Below are 18,647 nucleotides of genomic sequence, written 5' to 3'. Positions count from 1 at the left end.
CACAGCCTCTGGGGTCTGGGACCGCGACCGGCTTGCTGTGGGACGAGCAAAGAGGGTCAGCACAAGGGCACGTTTGCGGAATTCCCGCGCGGATCCAGCTGCCAGGCGGACAGCGGTGGGTCACAGTATAGAGAGCGCCAGACGGGGCAGCTGGAAGTGGGTTGCAGCGCAGGGTACTGACCAAGAGCCACCCGGACCCGCGGGACCCTCTGCTTGCGGGTAGTCGTGCTTTGCTGTCTCAGCCTGGCTGTTCCCTAAGACACTGTTAAAACGGTATGGAGCGCCATTCTGAGCTTACTGGATGCGCTGTGAAGACCCGGCTTCTCAGTCAAGGGCCCACGGGGACTGACAGTTTGACATCAGAAATACAGTCGCACGCAGGCTATTTGAAGGGCTGGCTGGACCGCTTAAAGACCTCAAGGTTATTTTCTGATATTTTTATGCACATTTGTCTCACCACTGTGGGCTTTCTTCTCCCTGGTTTTTGCTATTATTATTTATTAATACCTTTATTTATTTATTTATTTTATGCGGTCCTGAGGATTGAACCCAGTGCCTCACACATGCTAGGTGAGCTTCAACTCCAGCCCGGCTTTTATTATTTTTAATTTAAGCTGAAGAATTCATTACTCATGGAAGAAAATTCACATGCTGATTCACTGTTACTTCCTTCTCCTCTTCCTTATCCATTGCCTAAGTTTGATTCACTCTTCAAGATCCAGTTGAAGAGCTGAATTTTACCCTTGACATGCACTACCTTGGATCTGCAGTGTCTTTCTGTGTATTGTGCGTGATGTCTGTCCAACTTGATTGTAAGTTGAGAAAAGAAACTTGTTTCACACATAGTGTAATGCATTGTATGAAATAGATACCTGAAAACTAGGTTGATATATTGAATGTCTTCACAGTTTTGCCTGGTTCTACTTGGTACTTCCTTTACAGAGTCAAAAACAATATAAATAAATATAGCTCAAGCATTTCACACTAAGGGGACAAGCTAATGCCAAGTTCATAAGGCTCTTGAGAATGACTGTTCAAGAGACAAGACCACCAGCATGGCCAAAGCATGGTAGATGAGGGAAATGATACAAAGTCATGGGAATGAATGAGGTCACCAGAGAAGATACATGGAGAAAATGATCTAGGTCAGAGCCCTGGGGAGTTAAAAGCCAATAAAAGAAAATGCCAGTAAGTAGCTAAGAGGGGCCAGTGGTGGAGCCTGGTGAGTGGCATCATAGAAGACAAAAAAGAGGAACAGCCAGTTATGCCAATGCCCTGAGGTCATGATAGATAAAGTGACCAGTGGGCTTAGCGACATGGAGGTCAGTCCCTGTGACTGAAGAAGATTAATGCAAGGCGGAGAAGTGGAAGAAAGGTTGAGCAAAAATATTTCAAGAAATTTTGCTATTTCGAGAACAAAGAAACAACATCACTGAGAAATCACTGAAATGGAAGATTTTACTTTTCTTGTGTTTAAAAAGAAAAGATACACAATGGTAGCTTTTTGACTTTGTTCATGAGCCACAGTAAGAACTACATAATAATTATATTTATAATTAAAATTATAGTCAAAAATTCCACAAAACAATGCTTTTGTTATGTGTGAAACAATCTTTTTCACTTAAGAAAAATACTATTCATAATCCACTAAGATATTTGCAAGACCTGCTAACTGGTGTGACCTGAAGTCTGAGGAATACTTTCATTGGTGCGTTGGACTCCATTCATTACTGGCTTGTGAGAGCCAATTTTGTACATCTTTTCCTTTTTGATACCTTGAAATTGGCCAGGATGGGAGTATTTACCATGGAAATAGGCAACTGCTACAAATTAGGATTTTCCCACCTTGAGGCCAGATGTTAAACATTTATCAGCACTCAATTGACTGTGCTCATGTGTTGATTGAGAAGCAAGGACACATTCATGCAAGAGAGAAGATGGGTACAAGAGTGATTCTTGAGATGATTTTGCCCCAAAAAACAGGCTTAAAAGTTGTACTCACAAAACAGTGTAGATGTTACAAATGATTTGCCACAATTACCTTGAGAGTTACAAAGATAAAAGGATCACTTCTGGTTGAATCAACTCATTTTTCTTTTTTTTTTATTTTTTAGTTGTTGAGGGATCTTTATTTGTACGCGGTTCTGAGAATCAAACCCAGTGCCTCACTCATGTTAGGCAAGTGCTTGCTCTTCTACTGAGTTACAACCCCAGCCCCCTCATTTTTTTTTCTTTCTTTTTTTCTTTTCTTGGTACTGGGGATTGAACAAGGGGTGCTTTATCACTGAGCCACCTATCTGGTTCTTTAAAGTTTATTTTGATACAAGGTCTCACTATGTTGCTGAGGCTGACCTGGAGCTTGGGATCTTCCTGCCTTATCCTCCCAAGTAGCTGGGATTACAGGCCTGCATCACTTAACACCTGGGTTTTCATCTCTCTTATCCTCATATCCTATGAGCCTTGGTTATATAGCTCAAAGTAAACTTTATATCACATATTTAGAATAATGTGATATATTTTCGTACAAGGAAATACAAAGTAATTATATATTGCCCACATTTTTCTAAAAACTTATAGAAATCACAATTTTAGACTTTTGAATTATAAACTCTATGCTCTTGCTACTTGGCAGCATTAAAACACCTGCCACATTTCATCAATGATGTCAGCCATAGTGTTTCAAGCTGAGAAACATCTGGAAGTGATTTTTGCTTATTATAGTGTTGCCATGATATTTTTGTTGTTCCTATAACTTAAAACCTTTTTTGACCTTTTATTAAATAGTGGTGCCAATGCTGGAAAAATATTCTCCAAATCAATAATTTTGAAATGCAAATTAGATACAATAAAACCTGAAGAACTTTAAACAACTGCCTTGATATATCCTGGCCTAAATGTAGAAGCCTAGAACCTGAGACAATTTTTTTTTTAAAGAAAGCAGTATTAAAGCAAAACTTTACCATGATAGCTATAGATTTCAGAGCACTAAGAACACATACCTACTTTCCAATTATTCCCATGAGAAAAATAGTCTTGAACTAAGTAGGTTTTAAATTATGCCAAGTCTTTGGAAATTCATTCTTTACTAAACCACAAGGCTCACATTCCTCATACTGATGGCTACTTCCCTGGGAAGTTTTATGGTTGATGCCATTTGCCTCATCTGATCATCCTCCCAGTCTCAGTGGACACTTGAACTCCTCTTGCTGGACCTAGTATCTCCCACACCCCAGGAACACTGAACTCCTTTCTCCCCTCCCAAACTCCCTGTGTTTGAATTCACCAAGCTTACCTCTTAAGTTCTATAGGATCATGTCCCAAATCTAATCTTCTCAGGTGCAAGAAACAACCTTCTAGAACTAATGGTTTTGTCATAAAATAAAAGAATCTTAGTGATGGGAGAAATCTTATGGGGAGTGTAAATTGACTTGTGTCAATGATTCAAGGTTGAGGTGCTCTCCTGTTTTTTCAGTACTCTTAAATGGCTTGTAGATTATTGAATGCTAATACTATCCCAGCTATTTAACAGGAGAAAGTGTATCTGAAATGACTTAAATTTAAAAGGCAAAACAATGCTAAATGTGCAGTATATGTGTTTATAGGTAGAATACAAAATATGTAAAATATATACAATAGTGTACATACATATATGTTCTATACAGATTCAATAAATGTAAGCCCTGGAGATACAGTACGTTAAAAACAATTAGATCCCCTGAAGCTTAAAATCTAGTTAGGGGCAGTACATTGGTTACACACAGGTGTATTTAATGAAGTGCAAAAGAAAGGTTGAGGACTGTGAGCACTCAATGTTATCTCTGTTCCCTTCCTGTGAAATTGCTGAGGTTCACTGCAAATGTTCCCTTGGCAGCCCAATCTCAGTTTTAACCAACCCTGCTTCACATAACTAGTCCACTTCTGGCTGTGTTTACACAGCTCTTTGTCAAAGTGATAACTGGAACCTTAATAGTAAGTTTTCTGTGAGAAGTTGAATCAAGGAAGAAATTGAGGTAGTTTTCAAATAGGAAAAAAAAAACTGTTATTGAGTCTGAGTACTTGTTTAGTCACTTTAAAGCCTACCTAGAAGTACGTATGTGTAGGTGATCCCCGTGCTCTCACTGTCCAGCTCCGGCAACTTTCAACATGGCCAGTCTTGTCTCACACATACCTCACCCACTTCCTGTCCACCACTGGTTCATTTTGAAGCACATCTCACGCTTCATTTTGTCCACAAAAACTTCAGTACCATTTGTTAAAACTTGAAGGCTTTCAAGATACCAGTTTCAGTGTTTGGGCCAGAAGACTGCTTGAGCAATTTATACTTCTTTGTAACTATTATAATGTTCCCATTGGTTTCTGCTCAGGTGTTTTTAGTACCTAGCTATTGATGGTCATTACCTAGATCCATTACTGAGAACTGAAAGATAATGGTATCTCAATTCTAGCATTCCTCCTAAACTCATTCTTCTGTAAGGAAATACTGCTACTTTCATCAACTCTTTGGTGACCCCAATATGAAGTTTATTCCAGAACAGCAGGGTAAGTGTTTGATTCTTTTCCTTTACTTGGGGGCTTTCAGAAGGATTTGGTTCTCCCAGCCTCCACCAAAGGAGTTAATTGTGTTAGTCAGCTTTCTGTTACTGAGATAGATCAACTTAAAGTTTATTTTAGCTCACAGTTTTGAAGGTTTCAGTCCTGGACTGGCCCTTTTGCTTTCAAGGCTGTGGCGAGGAACACGTTATAGCAGGAGCGCATAGTGGAGAAGAACTGCTCACCTCATGGCCCAGAATGGAAGAAGAGAGGGCAGGAGGACTGGGTATGAGTCCAAGCACTTTTTGAGAGTTCATTTAAATCCCCTTCTTGCTCTAGCTTAGGAGGAAGCCCAGGGTAAGGACGGCCTTAGGCCTTACCCTAAGCAACTCCAATTTAAAAAACCTGCAGTCTCCCCAGGCACAAGCCTACAGAGCCCTCCAATATGTCATCAGGCATAACCTTGTAAACAAGTCAGAAATAAGCCACTTGGTGAGAACAAGTCACTTTCCACAATGCTGACAAGAGTCAGAGTGAAGCCACTTAGTATAAACATGTCACTTGCCTTAACCCTGATAAGAGTCAAGAGTATAAAATCAGGACAGAAGCCACCAAACAATATGGCTCTAAAATGTAAAACGTCATTAAGAAACCTGGTAACAGCTGATAGGAATCCAAAGGGCAAGCAGAAGCTCCAAAAATTAGTATAAATAATAGAGCAAAAGGACAGACATTCAGCCAGCTGACACTGATGCACACTTTCTGGAGAGCCTGATGAGGACCTGGACTAACATCCCAACTCTTCTCATCATCTTCATGATCCTCTGCATCATCCTCACCACTCTCAAGCTCTACAGCAGCCTCTTGACCCTGTTGAGAACAGCAACCTCTCTTTATATCTCCTTGACAGCCGTCAACCCCAACCCAGAAGAAGCCTCCACCGGTTGCTGTGGTCTGAGTGAGTGTGCATCTGCTGGACTTAAGGCCTAAGGCTTAAGGCTTTAGATGTGGCACTTGAGCTTAGCACACAGAGGGAATGTCTGTCATGATTAAGTGTGTCTGCAGTGCCTGGAGTTAACTTAGAATTGTTTGCTTTGAATTGATTATGTCTTTTGCAGTGCTCAGCATTAAGGATTGTCACTTCTTGATTAAGAACTTATTGAGTGATTTGAGTGAATAAAGTATGTAGGACAGAAGCGTGTCTTTATTTCTCCCCTTGACTGCATTAGTCTCACCTTTGCCCATTTCGACCCCCAGGATACTATGGTGATGGTGAGGGCCAAGAGACTGGTGGGAAAACTCAGAGGAGATGACAGGGATTAGAATCAAAGGTATGCATGGGATCAGGAACCACCCAGAAAGCCAAAGGCAAGGAGGATCCAGGAAAGAAACCTGAGGAGATTTCAATAGGGGCCAGGAGAAGATATGGAAGCTTCCATCCAGGAGTGGAAATGGGATAGCTGGGCCCCACAGTGATCTGTCTGTAATTCTAGCTACTTGGGAGGCTGAGGCAGGAGGATCTCAAGTTTGAGGACAGCCTCAGCAACTTAGGCCCTAAGCAACTTAATGAGACTCTGTCTCAAAAACTAAGAAGGGCTGAGAATATAGGTCAGTGGCAAAATATCCCTGGGTTCAATCCCCAGTACCAAGAGAGAGAACAAGAGACAGGAATGAATGTGGCAATTATGCTAAGAGCAGGTTTAGGGTAGGTTGGGAAGGGTTTGAGGTAATTACCTAGATCAGCAGCTGCTCTTCCACATTTTTTCCTGGCTGGCTGGACCCTAGGGCAAAGCCCCAAGGTCGTTGCTTCTGTGTAATGCACCGGGGCAGCCAGCTAAAGGAGAGTTTGGGAGCTAACCCAAATCTGTGCTTTATGTGGCATTGGGGCTGGTACTACTTCCCTTCCAGACCAAAATCACATTTTTCTAATTTGCAGAAAAGTACATTTGGTCTGTGACTGCAGAATGGGCAAGAATTTCCCCAAACCTCCTCTCGTATTAGTGGTAATATCATTTTTCCTCTATAATTTGGCTATAATTTTAGCCATTGTCACTTGGTTGAAACATGTTTATTTCTCTTACACTCAACTATCTTTTTTTAGATGTTTTTCCCTGTGGGTGACTAACCTATTCCCCAGTGATATACAGTCTGTATAAGAGAAGAATTGGCACTTTGGTCCCCATTTCATGGTGCTTAGCTGACTGGACAGATCATGAGGAATGTGCATGTGATAGTCAAAGGGTGAAGAGACAGTTTTCAGGGTTGTGTAAGTGCTTCCTGGTATCAGAAATGAACTTCTGAGTCCTCATGACGAGGCAAGAACAACCATAAATACTCAGGAGCCCTGTATCTCACATGTGATCTGTATATCATCACCTTCTTCATCTATGGAACAAATTTATCAGAAAACCTTTAATATAGTGTGGAAAGCTGTCGGTGACCCAGGTCAGAGTATGATCCAGCTGTTGGAGGAGGCTCTGTGGGACCTTGGAGGATGGAGCTTTCAGGAGAATAGATTGTAGAAAACAAAAACAAAACCACCCAGATGATCTAGCACCAGGGCTTGGAATTTGAGACCAGCAGCCCTCTTCCTGTTCTTCTTATCTATCATTGAACACTTATTAGGCTCACATTTTGTGGGCATGCAGGACAGAGGTGTACTAAGATATCACATGTAGAACTGGACCATTCAACATGTCAGTATTGTCAAAACTCTGCCCGCTAAGGCTTCGTCTTGAGAGCTACCTTCCTGGTGGAGATTTCCAAGTAGATGCTAACACTGGACCTCCTAGGAGAAGAGGCCATGGCCAGGGTGATCAGGAAGCCAGGCAGTGTTTTGTGTAGGGTGGTTTATAAATCCAATTTGACTGTTGGTACTTGAGGCAGTTAGTGTATTGGTTTAGCTCCTCTTAATGGCCAGATAATTCAACCTTTGAGGGAGCCAGCCCCTTGAGGTTCTTCAAGGATGAACCCCAATGATTTGGGAAACAGAACTGTGCAAGGATGCAAGTTCAGGAATTTTGGGATTCATTTAGAAACAAATATTTTGAAGAAGTGAAGGCAATGAACCTTAAAACTCCAACAATTCCCAGTTCTCACTTGCTTTCTTCCTGTTTGTTTCTGCCAGTAAGTTACAGAGAGGAAAGACATAAAGGGTTTCCACATAGTCTCCAGCAGGAGAGAAAGGTGAAGCTGAGAGACTGGGCATGTCAAAGCACCCAGTTGCTGCATTCAAAGAGGGCACTTACCCCAGTGTTAGAGGCCTGGGCCAGGCAGTAGGGTTTTTCTGTTTTAGGGCAAGCGAGTGCTGAATTTTTTTTTCAAGTTGTAGATGGACATAATCTCTTTATTTTATTTATTTATTTCTATGTGGTGCTGAGGATCCAACCCAGAGCCTCACACATGGGGCAATCGCTCTGCCACTGAGGTATAGCCCCAACCCTGAGTGCTAGATTTAACTGGATATTTCCCTTGTATCACAGTGGGGGAGTGGAGGGAAGAATCCAAGCTCCCCCAACCACTCCATAGGCTCCATTCCATAAGCACATATTCATCTTGCTGGGATTACCTCACTCCACTGCCCAGTGGGGAAGAAATATGTTGCTTTAAAATATGGACTCATGGGGCTGGGGATGTGGCTCAAGTGGTAGCGTGCTCGCCTAGCATGCATGAGGCACTGGGTTCGATTCTCAACACCACATAAAAAATAAAGTGAAGATGTTGTGTCCACCTAGAATTAAAAAATAAATATTAAAAAAGTGATACTTAAAAAAATAATAAAATAAAAGATGGGCTCAGACGACAGTAATACTTCAAATACATGTGCTATCTCAATTCCACCTGGAAATATGAGCTATAAAGTTGAGACCAATGTGCTTAAGATCTTAGGCCTTTGGGGATAATTTGTATTTTGAAGTTTTTAGGTGAAAATTTTTAATTAGGGATTTTTTTATAAGTGCCGCAGTCGGGCTGCAGCAAAATAACTGGGGGTGGGGGGGTGATGAGCAACTTGTGTACATTGATAGAGCAGGAGTAGGAGCCGTTTATTGTAGGACAGGAGCGGTATTTATACATTCCACACAGCTTATCTTAATTAGCATAAACTAGATACAATAGTCAACCAATAAGAAATCTCCACACTTAATGGCTCGCTGGCATTACTTCACAAACCACTCTCTCTGGCAATATGCCAGGTGCCATCCAGACTTGTTTATAGACTCTAACAATAAGAATAATGTCCAGGGGCTGGGGCTGGGGCTCAGCAGTAGAGCACTCGTCTCACATGTTGAGGCCCTGGGTTTGATCCTCCGCACCACATAAATAAAAAAATAAAAAGGTATTGGTGTCCACCTACAACTAAAAAAATATTTAAAGAAAAAAATAATATCCATTTATGCTAGAACATTCTTAGAGTCTCAATTGACCCTGCCTAGTACGTGAAGGATCTGATTAACCATCTGATTAATCTTCATTGTGGATATGTGAAGGTGTAGCTTTGCCCATGCTGTACATGCTACCTGTCCGTTAGTCTCCTAGTAGCCCTCAACTCTAATGGTACTGCGGTGCTTGTGTTCACCTAGCAGTTACATGTTATGTCACAATGCCCTGTTTCATTTGCCTTGCTGTATATTGTCATAGGCATTTTATCATCTCATCACAGAAGAAGGGTGAGTGCAATACATGAAGATATTTTGAGAAACAACATTCACATAATATTTATTACTGCCTATTATTATACTTGTTCTCTTTTATTATTATTGTTAATCTCTTATTGTGCCTAATTTATTAATTAAACCTTGTCATAGGTACATATAGCAAAAAGCATACATAGGGTTTAGTACTTTCCATAGTTTCAGGTATCCCTGGGGATCTTGGAATGTGTCCCCTGGAGATAAGGGGGACTACCGTACTCTGTCACATAAGACTCATACTCTAGTCCATCTGTTCAGGAGGATGTCAAGTCCAATGTTTCAGGTCATTTCTGGCCACTTAGCTTAGAATTCCTGACTGGCCAGCTGAGCACTCTCCCAGGAACTCCTTCAAGACCATCAGAACAACTGGCTCTGCCCTACACACTCCTGCAGGCAGATAGCTCCATTGCTAAAGGACACTAGATTCCTCTTCCATCCCCATTCTTCACTGCCAACCTCATAATATAGCAATGTGTTTCATCAAAGGAAAATTCAGTTCCTGGCTTGAGCATCTGCTCAGCTTGCATCTTGATTCTTATCTGGCTCATGGCTGCCCTCCCTTAGCTGAGCAATGTGAGCCTGTGGCCTCTTTAATGCACCACTTGTTTAGAGAATTTGGTAGTATGACCCTGATGCAAAGATGCTTAATTGCAATTGCATATTTAATTGGCCTCTTGTTCTACCCATGAGGCCCAAGTGAGCTTTTAGACATTTCAAATCTTGAAAAAGTTTCCTATTTTATTTGAGTAGAAACAGTAGGCCTGTTTTTTTGTTGCAAAGGAAATTTTGTAGTTATTCCTTTGTTGTTTTTTTTTTTAAAAGAGGGAGAGAGAGAGAATTTTTAACATTAATTTTTTAAAAATTTTCTGCGGACACAACATCTTTGTTTGTATGTGGTGCTAAGGATTGAGCCCAGGCCGCATGCATGCCAGGCGAATGCACTACCGCTTGAGCCACATCCTTAGCCCTATTCCTTTGTTTTTAATGAAATCATTATCAGTATATATTTTTAGTGTATTGGTTCATCCTCATTATAGAAATAATGAATAAGCCAGAAGAGTGTCATCCCAGTTACATGGGATGGCCACAAAGAATAATCCTTCATACATCAAGAAAGACACTGTGCTTTTCCTCCAAAATCTTTTTGTTGTTGTTGTTGTTTAACTGAGGATTGGAACCAGTGCTCACACATGCTAGGCAATCACTTTACCATTGAGCTACATCCCCAGACCTTCTTATTTTTTGAGCCAGGGTCTTGCTAAGTTGCCCAGGTTGGCCTTGAACTTGTGATCCTTCTGCCTCAGGCCCTCCAAGTAGCTGGGTATATGTCATTGTTCCCAGCTTGCAACATCAGTTTTCATGGTAGAGTCCTATGAATAGGCAGAGTTTTTTTTTTAATTCTTCAATAACCTAGGTCTTATAAATATCTAATCTGAACTTTTTAATACATATAATATACAACTAAAAAAATCAAACAGTCATGACAAGATTTAAGGGTCCCTAAAAGTATTTCCAGATAATCGTCACAATATGTGTGTGTGTGTCTTTCTCAAAACCCAAAGACTCAGGCTCAGGTTGTGGCTCAGTAGTGAGGTGCTTCCCTAGCATGTGTTAGGCACTGGGTTCAATCCTCAGCACCACATAAAAATAAATAAGTAAAAATAAAAGTATTGTGTGTGTCCATCTGCAACTAAAAAAAATGTTTTTAAATAAAATTTTAAAAAATTCTAAAGACTGAACCTGTTCACATTTCTGACCTTAATCTGCTGCCACCTGTGTTGCTGCCTACAATTCTCAGCAGAACACACCCAGCTCATCCTTCCTGCCTACTCCACACTCCTACCCACCGCAAGGACACACACTCAAGTCCTAGTCTCTTCTCTCCCTTCCTCCTGCCCTTTCTTCTTCCTTCCTTCCTATGTAGGTTTTACTAATTCACTTGAGGAAACAGAGCTTTTGAAAAATGCTAAGCAGAAGTGAAATTATAGGCATCCCTGGAATCTCACCATGTCCTCCTGGTGTCATTTCTGGGCAAAGCACATACATTCACCAGACTGCTGGTTTGGAATCCCTGGGAGTCTTTCCCAGGGACACAATGCGTGTTTGTCCTGAAAAGCCATAGTGATGAGGTCTCACTGTCAGCGTAGTCTAACACCTACTAGAAATTTGACCTTAGGCAAGTGACTTAAACTTTCTGTGCCTCAATTGTCTCATCTGTGAAGTGGGGATAAGCAGAATGCTTGCCTTGTAGAGTGTGAGGACCAAGTGAGCTAATATACAGAATCTAGGTAAACATGGTAAACACCAGGGAAGAACATGAGCTATTATTACTTTTATAAATCCAGAAATGTTTTGAAGGAAATTCCTTTGATTTGCAGATACCTTTAACTCCTGGAGAATCAGGTGGAACAACAGGAATCATGTAAGGCCATAGTGCTTCCATCTTGAAGGTACTGCTGAATACCTCCCAAAAGCATAGAACATCAAATTAAATTTCACCCCTGGCTTGACATTTCTCATATTTTATGTAGGTGGTCTTTGCAAAATAAAATAACTTAAGAAAGCACTACAGTGGGGCTGTAAGCAGTGGAAACATGGCTTCTGATCCAAACCATAAAGCAGAGAAGGTTGCCTCCCAGCCAGAGAGGCCAGGGCAGTTCTAGGGATGGACACTGATTCTCCAAGTCAGAGGAGGTCTTGTGCTTCACTACTCTTGGCATTTCCCATTTCTAGAAGTTCTGTGGAAGTGTTTCTTCATCCTTGTGCCAGTTGCTCTCATTGTAATATGAAGAATGAAAAAATATAACTCTACCATGAGTCTCATTTTATTACCTAACAATATTATCAGCAGTATACTCTAAACAGCATAACCAACAGCTAGATAGAGCTACCATTTGGGTTTCCCAAATTGAGTGAAGCTAAGAATAGTATTCTTTCTTTTATTCAACCTAATGAAATCTTTTTTTATTAAAATATCTTGATTATAGATACCTGAAGTACATCTTTGAAGATTTCCTTTGAGGATTTTCTGACTGGAGGCCTTCATAACTTTAAAAATATATCACAAAGCTGGTACTTCCTCAAAGACTTCTGGGTGCAATCAAGCATGTTGACAGGCATTTTGAAGAGGCCCTCTTTGCTCACTGTGATGGGGAAGCCTGACCAAGTAGGTTGGAAGTTGCTTGGTATAACACTTATGGGGAGAGTCAGCTTTGAGGGCATGTGGCATGGACATGGGCCTCCCTACACTGGGTCCATGCTGTGCTCCAAAGTGGGCCCTGGGCAGAAGACAGGTCACTTGGGACTGGTTCCTTGGAGGCTGGCACACTGCTTGCTCTGCAGCCTCAACTGTTACATGAATTAACCTTTTGGAGACTTCCTGGTGAATCTGCCCCTCTTTTTTATTGTTTTTTTAGTTGTAAATGGATCTTTTATTTCATCTATCTATCTATCTATCTATTTATATGAATTATGAGGATTAAACCCAGTGCCTCACACATGCCAGGCAAGAGCTCTATACCACTGAGCCACAGCTCCAGTCCCTGAATCTGCCCCCTCTTATCTGAAATCTTTCTAATTAAGTATTCAAGTGTCATCTTGGAGCAAAACATCATCTCCATGAATACTCAATTTGTACCCAAATAAGTGGTCGCTGCCAAGAACAGGTAAAACAATGACCATTATGTATTTTCTGTTGAGTAGTGTGTAAAAGGACTTTTTGTTTTCATGAATGAAAGTAAAATAAATCTGTCAGGGCCCTGCACGGAATTTTACTGCTAGTTACCAAGAGTGTGTTTGACTTGGACCGGATTTTTAAACTGTTTTTATATAGAATTTTACTTGAGTTTTTAACTGTAGTTAGACTACACTGACAGTGAGACCTCATCATTATGGCTTGAGTAAAGCTGTGATATGTTTTCAGGACAAACACGCATCGTGTCCCTAGGAAAGACTCCCTCACCAACAAGGACAGTTATTTTATTTGGCTGTAGAGAATTAAACAGGTACGTTTGACTTGGTTTTGATTTCGGATCATTCTAGCATGTGCATGAAAGGTGCACTGTGGTGTAGGGAAAGGGAAGCTGGAGTAGGGACCAGTTTCCGCCATGGCAGTGGCCCAGGCAAGCAGAGATGGGGCTGTGGGCTGCTTGGGGTAGAGGGGGCTGAGGATAGGTTCACAAGATTGATCAACGGGGCGCGGTCCTGGAGAGGAGTGCAATGCCAAGCCAGTTTCTTACTGGCATGGACACTTCGCACAGAGGAAGGTAACCTAGGGTAAAAGCAGATGTTCAGAAGAAACAACGCCCATCATTTTAGACATTTGAAGCACCTGGGACTTCTATTTGATGGAGAGTCAGCATGTGGATGGAAATGGAGCTAGAGAGACCAGGTAGCAGTGGAAGGACAGGGAAGAAACAAGGCCTCATTGAAGGCCACCGTCACTTAGTGATACGGGTAAAGCACAGGGATGTAGGAAAGAAATGAGAAAGAAAAGAACCAGGAGATAATGGAGCCCCACAGGCCAGTGCAGGTGTGATTTAATGTTAAATCACTCCCACCTACAGACACAAGGCCCTAGTGCCTGCTCAGTCCCCTCCAAGAAGTGGTTTCCTGGGAGTCTTTGCAGCATTGCCCTGGCATCTCACCCACAGGATTCTCAGGCTTCTCTGGGTGAAGTACTTTCCGCTGGGCATGGTGGACCATTCTCCAGCCATGTGGCCATGGCTCCTCCCGACTCTGCCATTCCTAATCCTGCTTTGCTGGTGGCCACCTGAGCAATCAGTGCCCTAGAATTTCACAGTGGCCTGTGACAGTGAGGGTGTGGTTCCCTCCCTTTAAGTCACAGTGTCTGAGAGAGAGGTGTGTTATTTTTTGGAGGGATTCTCAAAGCTTGGGGTATTTATTGGGGGAAGATTCTAGAAGCATCCACGACACTATTTAAATCCTACTTCTTTCCAGTGAATCTGTCTTGCTCCCTGAATAGTTTGTCTTGGTTCCTTTTCTCAGAATATCCTCTTCTGCATGGTCTGTGTGAGTGACTTCTGGGGGAAGACACTCCCATTGCCTTGGTATGCGCAGACCAGTGGCCCGGGCTTGCATTCCATCTCCTTGGACCCATGCTGCCCTCTGTCATGCTGTTCTGTTACTCATGGACACTAGGGGCCACACGGAGCAAGCTGAGCTCTCCTCCACACAGGACAGGGGCTGGGGGTGGGAGAAGGGACTTGTCCTTCTCCGTCAGACACTACCCGAGTCATAGAACACCATGGGAAGGGAAGAGTTGGGGAAGGGAAGATTTGGAGAAAAGCAGACAGCTCTTCCCAGGGGCAAGGTCGTAAAGGAAAAGAAAAAAGAAAGTTGGTTGCTGTCGCATATCATGATATTTAGGAACTTTGGTTCCCATGTTTTAAAGATGGGAGAAATTTTAATCAAAGTCAACTTATAATTTAACTATGTCTTTGATTTACTCTCCCCTCTGTGTGGTCCAGTTGTTTTTCTTCTGTTGTTTGGTATGAGACCACATCAAATATATAGTGACATTCTATGATTTGCACAAGTCCAAGTGCTCCAGCCTCAGCCACTTGGAACTCTTCAGCCTGTTTTCCTGTCCTGGGAAGGAGGAGTTGTCAGCCACAGATGGAGGTGGTTGGATAGAGGGTGGGACCCTCTAGCAGGAACAGGGTCTTTAGTCCCATAAAAGCCAACATGAGAGCAGTTGCATTAGGGCCCCATGGGTCTTTGGTTTGTGTTATCTGACACTAGGAGTGGACCTGCCAGCTGCCCAGTGGGCTCACAGGAGAGAGCCTCTCTGGCTGACACCACCAGCCTCTTCTCCCCCCACCTTCCCTGCTCCTCTCCGCTGCCCACTCAGACCCCTGCAGTCTCTGCCTCACTTGCCACTTTGCAAACAGCTTCAATCTTGTTCAGTCCTGTTTTTTTCAATTGAGATATAATTCATGTAACATGAAATTCACCATTTTCACTATTTTAAGTTGATCCATTCAGTGGCTTTAATATTTTCTCAATGCTGTATCCCCACCATTACCTAATTCCAGTACACTTTAGCTTTAATCTCTTGAGCCCGGAGATAAATGAAAGGGGGTGGACCTCATCAAAAGAAATAAAAGTTCCCCACACAGAGGATCCACAGTTTGGTGAGTAAATCCCCTCATTTTTTTTTTTCTATTTGTAACATTTTTTCCCCTTCTCAGAGGCTATAAAATTGTAATGAACTGTTTTGCTTTGCTGGCATTATTTATTTATTTATTCCATTCATTCTGTGTATTTAGCATCTCTTCTAGGCCAGGTACTCAGTGCTGGCAAGAGGTAAGTAAGATGAGGTAAATAAGTGGACGAGGCCCCTGTGCTCTGGGGTTTGTAGTCTTAACAGGGACCACAGATAGTAATCAAGCAATGGTTATCACAGGGACAACAGAAAGACTCCCCAGTCTAGGGGTCAAGTGCAGTTTCCCTGAGAAAGCAGTATTGAGGTGAGAGCTAGGGGTGGAGCAGGCTTAGCCAGAGAAGGACAGTGTGAGTGTAGCTGGGGCAGGAGGAGGACACCTGAGTGAGGACTGGGCAAAAGAAGTAGCCTTTGGTGACGCCTTCAGCAGGAAAGAGAATGCTGGCCGTGGGGACCCAGAGGTATAGGGTGGCTGAAGCATTGAGAGCTGCAGGGGAGTGGAGCAAGATGGCACCAGGTGATAGAGGCAGGGGGTACCCTGAACCCATGTTGATGACTTAGGATCTTATCTTCAAAATGGGAATCTACTGGTTGGTTAGTGCTGAGGATGACAGGATCCACCAACTGTGTGGAGGCCAGCTAGGAGGTCACTATACGGTGGGAAACTATAGTTGCTTGGGTTATGATGACAGCCTTAAGGTTGGAAAAGAGGGGATGGATTAAAGAAGTGATTAGGAGATAAAATATATGGAAGAAGAGTGAAATCTTTATTTATTTACTTATTTTAGTTGTAGGTGAACACAATATCTTTGTCTATTTTTTTAAAGTAGTGCTGAGGATGAAACCCAGTTCCTCACATGTGCTAGGCAAGTGCTCTACCACTGAGCCACAACCCCAGCCCCAGAGAGGGAAGTTTTAAGGATGACTCGAGCAGGTAGGTGCAGAGAAGACAAGGAACTCTGGTGAGAAACAAGTTTAGAAGGAAGGATCTTGTGTTCAGCTTGGGAAAAAAGGAGACAGGAAATTGCTATTAGACAGGGATATCTGGCAGCTCGGAGGAGAGGCAGAGGGTAACTGAAATCACCCTTCATACCAGTGACAGTACCCGAGATATTTACTGGGTGGTCATTACCTGTCTCTCCTCCTGGCTCAGTACTTCTGGGCCTTGTTGTGCCCACTCCTAGACCATGTTTGCCCTGATCTTTCTAGTCCTGTCTCTCCGTGTCTACAGTGGCTCTCTTTAGTCTCTAGCTTCTTGAGAGTAGGCCTGTTTTGCTTATTTTTACATCCTTAGCACTCAGGAGCATTTTAGAAACCCCCCAGGTATTCAGATAATGAATGACTGACTAGCAGGACTCCCGAGTGAACGAGTGGGTTGGAATCTACATACAGCATGTGTTAGAAATAGTGGTGAACATCAGTCTTTAATTTTATAGCACCTACTATTTTAGTTAAAACAATCCTTATTTAGAAAAAAGACAAAGTCATACACGAGATCAGAATGTAGGCAGCTTTAGAAGTACAGCACAAAGGAATATATAAACAAAGCGCCCAGGACCCGGTAGTTCAGAAGCGCCACCTTCATTGTCACAAATGTCTTCCTTGAAGCTTTGGAGGACATGCTTCAGAGGACTGTAGTCATTGAGCACAGCTTAGCTCAGGAAGTATCTAAGAAGCCGTCCTCTTACATTTCCAAACAGGCTGATATTTCACATTGAATGGTTGATGGCTTAGATCTCTTCGGTTCAACTGTGGAGCTGGATTCTAGGAGGCACCCTGTCTAGACATGGCCCTAGATCCATGACCCTCCATGCCATGGGGAGGAGGAGAACAGATATGCTCTGCTTCACAATGGTCCTTCCTGACCAACCTTCCTGACCAGTAGTCCCAGCTCACAGCCCTGCATCTTGGCCACAATGTTCTCTAAACCCAGGGGAGACTAGACCCACCCCAGCCATGTGCAACCAAGGGCATGGGGTTCAGGAGAGTGCTGCTGAGTTCCCAAGGAGGAGATGGAAGAACAAATGGGGTGCTTCTCTGTCACTGCTTCCATCCCACCCATGTGGGTGTGTGCATTTCAGTTACAAGGGCCGAAAAGAGCTTCAACATGAGCAGGCCCAAAGCAGCATCTAAAAAGGAAAGGAAAAGGAGAGGAAATCTGTGCATGTTCTTGTTGAATGTGTCATGGAGGAAAGGTGTGATTCCTGCTCCAGAGAGGCAGACCCTTTGCCACTTGGCATCACAGCTTCCCCCGCCCAGGTGCTAACATGAAAGGGAGAGATACCCAACATCCACAAGCAACTGACCTTCTGTCTGCTCAGAGGGAAGGCCCATCTGAATGCCCACAGTCATTCCCAGGGCACAGGATCGCACTGAGCTGAATACAGCCCTGAATGGCAGGTCGTGCAGTGCTGGGAAAGTCCAGGGGACAGGAACCCATCTCAGTTATGCTGCCCTCATTCTGCCTGTCTGCCAAGCAGTAAAGTAACTGCAGTCTTCCTCTTCAGCAGGGCTGCCTGTAAGGTGCCGAACACGGCCCATACCCAAGCCCAAGGCTGGTGGGAGCTGGCATCTGGAAGAGTGGGTGTAGATTTTGTACTCCAGCAGAGGGCAGTGCCACATAGGTTTACTATGAAGGACCAGTGGGGGAGCAGCATCTTTTGTCTATTGTCACATGTTCTCTATATTATTGAATAATGATTATTTAGTGTCACAAAAATGGGTGACCCCTTCTTACATTTACCTTTTGGATATAGGTGGGAGGTCCTAGGGAAGATTAAACCCTAACAATTTAAAACTTTACTATTTTAAATACCATGTGCCTCATTTTGTCTTTTTCCTCCAATATAGGCCTCCCGGTGTAGATCTGTCCTGGCATGTGACATCCACTGTGACTTCCCCTTCTATTTTGTGTGGTACTTTGCTATTGCAACCAAACAAAACCCATATTTCCTAGAGCCTTGTCATGGAATATTACAGATGGGAGTTTTAAGATGAGCCTGTTACTCTAACAACAAAAGGACTTCATCCCAAGCAGCTTAATTTACAGTGTGGTCAATTTAACATGGATCCCTAGAACAGGATGAAGAGCAAAGCCATGACGTGTTAATGGACAGGCCTTTAATGACTGTTCTATTGGTCATAAAGCAATCTTCCCTTTCCACTCCCTGTGCAGTGTCAGGGCGTTATGCGATCACAGTATGTGCTTTCATAAACCAACTCTAAGTGTAGTTGTCTGGGAT

The 18,647-nt window shown here is 42.9% G+C and overlaps 1 long non-coding RNA gene across 1 annotated transcript; it reads left to right on the top strand.

Annotated features, from left to right (window-relative positions):
• The first annotated feature begins 33 nt into the window (after positions 1 to 33).
• LOC144367308 (uncharacterized) lies at positions 34 to 12,984 on the top strand. The gene is made up of 2 exons (XR_013426637.1): positions 34 to 421; positions 12,209 to 12,984. It is a non-coding gene; the product is annotated as an uncharacterized LOC144367308 (long non-coding RNA).
• The last annotated feature ends 5,663 nt before the right edge of the window (positions 12,985 to 18,647 follow it).

This window comes from Ictidomys tridecemlineatus, chromosome 10, assembly GCF_052094955.1.
Source record: "Ictidomys tridecemlineatus isolate mIctTri1 chromosome 10, mIctTri1.hap1, whole genome shotgun sequence".
In the NCBI taxonomy this organism is placed as follows: Eukaryota; Metazoa; Chordata; class Mammalia; order Rodentia; family Sciuridae; genus Ictidomys; species Ictidomys tridecemlineatus.
This window is presented reverse-complemented; position numbering and strand designations above follow the sequence as displayed.